The 6242-nt window shown below is 44.9% G+C and overlaps 2 long non-coding RNA genes across 2 annotated transcripts; one reads left to right on the top strand and one right to left on the bottom strand.

The window, feature by feature from the left end:
- The first annotated feature begins 325 nt into the window (after nucleotides 1–325).
- LOC119337542 lies at nucleotides 326–1265 on the top strand. Its single transcript, XR_005163370.1, has 2 exons — nucleotides 326–508; nucleotides 592–1265. It is a non-coding gene; the product is annotated as an uncharacterized LOC119337542 (long non-coding RNA).
- Nucleotides 1266–2791: 1526 nt separating this feature from the next.
- On the bottom strand, nucleotides 2792–5603 carry LOC119337543. The gene is made up of 2 exons (XR_005163371.1): nucleotides 5023–5603; nucleotides 2792–4510 (listed from the first exon to the last, which is right to left on the bottom strand). It is a non-coding gene; the product is annotated as an uncharacterized LOC119337543 (long non-coding RNA).
- Between the last annotated feature and the right edge of the window lie 639 nt (nucleotides 5604–6242).

The raw sequence follows: 6242 nt of genomic DNA, 5'->3' as shown, positions 1-6242 counted from the left end.
TGATACATGTCCATCTAAGAACAACTAAAGAATCTATTGTGAAGGCATATAAACGTTTGTATTCTGGCGTTGATGGCTTATTGCACTTGTATGAACAGGGATTTAGAGACAATTTATATTTGATTGGATGTGCAGGCTATATGCTTTTTTGGTGTGTGTACCGGTGTATCAGTCATCTATGCTGCCTATGCACCACATGTCCCCGTAGATATGTACTACCCAGTCTATCTCTTTTTCTTTGAGGGAATACACAACTCTATTTTTTCTTTAGAAAACACAGTCCCCTATCTTATCTATAAGGCTCGGTCTATCTTATCTTGACGCAGGCTCCACACTTGTTCTTATCCCGTTTCTTCTCCCCTTTCTCATTCATACTCAAAGCAAAATCCCCTTTTCTCTTCATCTGGTTGAGAGCATCCGCCCCGTGCTGCCTCCCTGCCACCTCCAACCCCGCCGGGAGAGGAGCTCCTCTGCCCCGAGCCTCCTCCAGCAGGACAGCCAGTTACCCGTCCGTCTCCTCCTCCTCTCTCTCTTCCTCGGCATTTCCCTTTTCATCCTCCCTCTCTAATCTCTCTCGCATGTTTTCTCTAGGGAGTCAAACAACAACCGCAGCCACCCTGCCTTGGAGCTCGCCGCCTCCTACCACCTCTCCGTCGGACTCGTTCTTCTCCGCCTCAAATCCGTCTGCCGCCACCGGATCCACGCCAGAGCAGCCGGATCCGCCGCCTCCTGACCCGCCTGCCGTTGGGAGCAGGACGACCGAGAGGTTCACCCGTTCGTTTGTCACGTGGGCCACGCAGCTGCCTCGGCCCAGCTTGCCCGCGAAGTCGTCGCCGTCCATCTCCTCCCCCTCTCTGCTCCTCTCTATTTTCCCTTTTTTGTTTCCTTCCTTGCTGTTTGTCAGCTCCCGAGTTGGGCATATCACGCATGCCGCTTATTTTGGATCTTCCTTTATTTCTCATGGCCAAAGATGACCCATATATCTCATCCTCTTTTGGTTGATGTCCTGACTTAGGCAGGTGCGCCGGCAGGGATGGCGGTAGCGGCACGCAGCGACGTTGGGGTGGTCCGGCGGCGCGCAGTGAGGCAGGCCGGGCGTGGCAGGAGGTGGGGACGCGCTGGAGGTGAAGATCGAGCCGGGGCGTGCGGGTGGCTGGGTTATGTTTTTTCTTTTCTTTCTTTTCTCTCCCAGTACGCGTTCAGGTTGAATTATCACAAGGATTGCGGGTTGAATATCCAAAATCATAGGGGCTTTTTTGCAAAAAGGCCGGCGACGTACGACCAGAATCGCTCGCTGGTTTATTAGTAGGTATATATATATATATATATATATATATATATACTAGTAAACATGCTCGTGCGTTGCAACAGGAAAAGAAAAGTATCGCATGTCTTTAATCCAATAATAATTACACCATACCCATATTAATCTAGATGGTGCTGGCGTGGATGAGTGTAAAGCCTGGACGGATTTGAAACAGCCTCCGGCTGGCATCGCGCCTTGCGAGCTCTACGTCAACTTCTTCGGCTCGCTTCCCGTGCGGCTCCTCCCTGCTTGCAACCATTGATCGGTAAAGTCAAACTATAGGAGTTGTTTGTTTGGTCATGTTGGCGATGGTCATGACTATGCTACTCCCCAAAGTGTTGTATCGGCATACTTACCGATCGAAGTGGAGGAATTTCCTCATGAATTTTGAGCCTCGAGGGACCCAACCAATAATAAAGCACAGATCACTTCTATCCGTTCAGAGTCATCGAAATTACCCTTGAAGTTGGCAAAAATTACTCACTTGAATTATCCTCGAAGTTGGCAAGAATTACCCACCAATGCCACGGTAAATGTAAAACCGCATCATAGTTTATTTACTCGTCGTCCTTTTCTTCATAATAATTGTTGTCCTAGGCCACGCATGTCGCTACACCACCGCCCCCACCCATCACATCGTCCCTCCCAAACCTCACCACCGGCGGCCTTTGCCCCTCCCTCTGCTTCCCTCCCTCTAAAGTCTATCTTAATGGCTATAAAGAAGAAGATTTACTTTAACTAAGGTGATCAACCCTGTGCAGGTGCACGGGCTAGATAATTCTATAAATAATGATGTCACTTTCTGTAGTTTTCCTTCTATATTGTTTTAGTTAAATATTTTAAGGGTTTGTCCAATAAGCAAATGAAGGTTAAACCTTAGTTAAGTTATACAACGAAACATGTTTTTTACCTGGGCCTGGAAACATGGTTGAATAAGGGAAGATATATTTTAACACATGTTATCATGGTTCACAAATATTAGTAAACATTAGCAGAGGGCCCAGGTCTAAAAACCATATCAATCCTTGAATCTACCTAGAAATAATTAACTACTGGCGTAGTTATCTTGAACTGGTTACATACTTAAGAAATAAGTTATGTTGCAAGCAGAACTAAGGCTCTAGCAGTACAAAGCTAGTACGATTTACAGTCTCTGGAAAATATGATGATTTGGTTGTTGATCAGTGATCAAACCCATTAGAAAAGACTACACTTTGACATATCATTATGTGGTTTCTATTTAATCTGTTCCAAAAATATCATGGTATATTGTCTCCATCATGGTCACTCACAGAGCATATGGTATTTCGGAATAAGATAGTAATAGTAGTTTAGCGTTAGTCCTAAGGATAGCCTCATTCAGTGCTTTGTATGTCCACCCTTTCACCAGAATTCTTCTCCTTGCATGCAGTGTGCGAATAGTATAACGACAGAATAAAGGGGAACATATAAACATAACCTTTTTGCCTTCCATCAAAGGATGAATGAAACCAATCAGTTCAGTAATAGAGACTGAAATAAATAAGTCTCTGAGATATCACATACAAATTTCATGGACGAACCAATAAATAGCATAGAAAAATGTAAAAGTTGAGGAAAAGAAGCAACATAATAGTATGGCGTCAGTTTGATGCAGTCTGCAGTACAAACATCTTTTGCATAGAGAAAAAGCCAGACTGATCATATATTAGGATTTCTCAACAAACTTCTTTTATCAGAAAAAAATAATACACCTAAAGACTGCATGGGAGGACTAAATAGCAGTAGACATTCCTATATATATACACTTCATATTTTTTTGAAATAGCTACTGTACAATATAAGACAAACAGACCTAATTTAAGTACTTTACTAAATGATCAAAGTTAGTGTTGCTTCTTTGATACGAAAACACTTGGAGGACCATCTTACCTTTGATAGTCCATCCCAGTTTTCCTACACATATACATGGTTCTTAATAAGCTCTCACCATCCTTTACCTTTGGCTCATCTTAATTATTTTTGTAAATAAGAGACACTCTTGATTTATTATTTCACTTTGACAAATCATTTGTTGGTAACATTGACACACTATGTGCTATATGTAATGCGTGTGCACGAATTGACGAAACCTCCTATTCAAGCAAACTACAAACCAAATTCAAGAGAAACTTTTACCTAGTCACCCAGGTCTCTTTTTTTTTTCCAAAATCACATATAAGGGCATGAGCATTTGCAAACTGAAAACTTTACATCAACACATTTTCATCTATACTCTTCTGAAAAGAACACATTATTTCTCACCTGTCCCGAAGAACAATGGCCTTTTTTACTAAGATTTGCCTGTAACAGGAAGATTGAACCATGTATAGAGATAAATCAGTGACATACCTACATGAGTGCAGACTCTTGAGTTGAATCTGCAGCGGCATATGCATTTCAATTGGTATTGATATTTAGAACTTACTGGCAACTGGTGGTTATTAAATTAGTCAAAAATTTAGACAGATTATATTAGTATATGCAAAACGTATTTGTGCCATATATCCGGGCAGTCATGCATATACGTTTGCAGAATACCTTTCTCTGAAAGTTTCTGCTGCAAAGTGTGATTTAGCAAACTTCATGCATATTCAAATTTATATATGCTGGGTAGCAATGTAGCATACCTGAAGCCATACTTCTACTCAGTACACACAATGAAGGTCAGGTTAGTTAAGGTTACATGGAAAAACATCTCTAAAGCCTTCAAGAAACATCCAAGTGACTTGGATTCGAAGTGAACTGGTTGTCCGGTGTTTGATGATTAGTTAATTCAGGGAGCGCATCCCTACTGCAAATATTTTATGGTGCTGCTTGGGGCGATGGAGAACAAATCTCCTTCCTTCAGCTCATAATCTGGCCAACAGTATGATTGTCAATAGAACTACAAAACATTTTTTTATTGCATTATAAATCAGACATCAGCCGATTTGTGGGGCTTGGTCGATGAATTCATCGGATTGGAAATTAGAGAAGTGAATCGAAGGATAAGGATCACTTGCCTGCATAGTTGGGGCAGGAATGTAGTTTGTACGCCCGATAGGCTCACCGGAAGCGCCCAATCTAATTAAGAAGTTGTCATCCATACAAAATCTGCCCCTAGATTAAACATCTCCCCGCTGACCGATTCATTTAATGATTGTTCGCGTGGTCAGTTAAGCTGATCTGATTGGCAATTATCAACTTCATGGACCACAAAGCGACGTTAGCAATAAAGACATACAATCAATGTAAGTGAGGAAGAATGGCTCATAATTATAAAGAACCTTCTCATAAAATAGCAAAACACTAATGCAATGAAACTGCTTGATATAGGAGAATAATATAAAATGGCATATAGACAGAGGAAAAAAACACTTGATTTCAAAAAGTCTGAAAGGGATTGCAATAAAACGACAACAAAAGAACATGATTCCTGTTGGGAAATACAAAGCAAAAAGAGCAAGCAAATAATAACACGATAATTCAAGTAATTTCCTAGTAGCCTAGGAGGAATGGTTGTTAACAGAATCAAACACTTAGCGGTATGAACAAATTGACCTTGCTGTTCAATTCAGGGACCAACCAACACTTAACAGTATCAACAAAATTGACCTCAAACAATAGCCAATTGAGCCCAAACAGTGGTAAATCCTATCCAAGAGCAATGCCTCAATGGCCACGAACAAGAGCAGAGAGAGGAGGGGCGAACTCACCTGAAGACAGAAAGGAGAAAGCTCCATGGGTGGAGCGTCCTGAGCTGCAGCAGGGCAAGGTCGACCCCTCCTGCCTCAAGCATCCAATCCTTGCCATGCACATCTACCATGGAGGATCAAACCAGATATTAGAGACAGAAAAGGTGCGTGTGTGGGCGCGGTGGGCGTCGGAGAGGAGCCGCCGGAGGCACCGGAGCCACGCCAGTGTGGAGGCGCCTGAAACCACAGCCATGGTGAGGGTTGTGCGCTAGCCGCGCACCACCACGACGGCACTTCATTCTGGCCCCCTCTGCTGCATCAAGCATCCACCATGGGAGATTGATTCCTTAATTAATCTGAAAAGAGTTGCTTGCATTGATTGATGTACTGTTAGAACTTCATAACAGAGGATATTGGAAGATGGAGAAGAAAGGGACATGGGAGAGGTTCGAGTGGTTTGGTGCCTTTTTTTTAGATCGATGAGCGCCTATGCCTGGCCGATGAGCTCATGGCCTCGACAGAGATAGGAAGGATGGATAGGGAGAGGCCGCCCTCAGCCATCGCCGCCCACTCCCAGCCTCAATCCCCTCTGGATCGGGATCGGGAGAGCCAGCCCCCTGCCTCGCCTCGCCACCTCGACGTCGGCGAGCCCCGCCAGAACCAGCTCCCCAAGCGCCACCCTGCCTTCCTCCTCTCCCTCTCCTTCCTCTCCTTCCTCTCATTTTCCCATTCCTCCATCTCGTGCTCTCTCTTATCTCTCTCTTTGTTCGAACAGGAGGTACCCAGCCGCCCGAGCTAGGCCCAGCCGAGCCTCGTTAACCTTTAGTTGAGATGGACGGCGGCGCAGAGGGGGCGGCGAGGTCGCCGGCAAGTGCAACGACGACCGGCTGGCGGTGGCTCTGGTCGAGCGGCGAGCGCAAGCCCTCCCGGGCGGCTCACAGCGAGGAGCTCGGGCGGGCGGAGGAGAGGAGGATCTGAGGCTTAACTGGTGTAGGGTGTTGCGCTCGCCGGCGCCGGTGGCCGGCGCGGCACTGGATTGAGCGTCGCGCGGGTGGGGCGCCTCCTAGCGGCTGGATCGGGAGGCGAGGTAGAGAGAGGAGAGCCCGTTCTGGGCTGCGGGTTGAATACCTTAAAGTATAGGGATTTATCTGTAAAGTTGCCGAACGAAACGTTTTTTCACTTATAAAGGAGTGCGGGTTCAATACGAAAAACTATAGGGATTTTTATAAAAAAACGCTGAC

Source organism: Triticum dicoccoides, chromosome 7B, assembly GCF_002162155.2.
Source record: "Triticum dicoccoides isolate Atlit2015 ecotype Zavitan chromosome 7B, WEW_v2.0, whole genome shotgun sequence".
In the NCBI taxonomy this organism is placed as follows: Eukaryota; Viridiplantae; Streptophyta; class Magnoliopsida; order Poales; family Poaceae; genus Triticum; species Triticum dicoccoides.
This window is presented reverse-complemented; position numbering and strand designations above follow the sequence as displayed.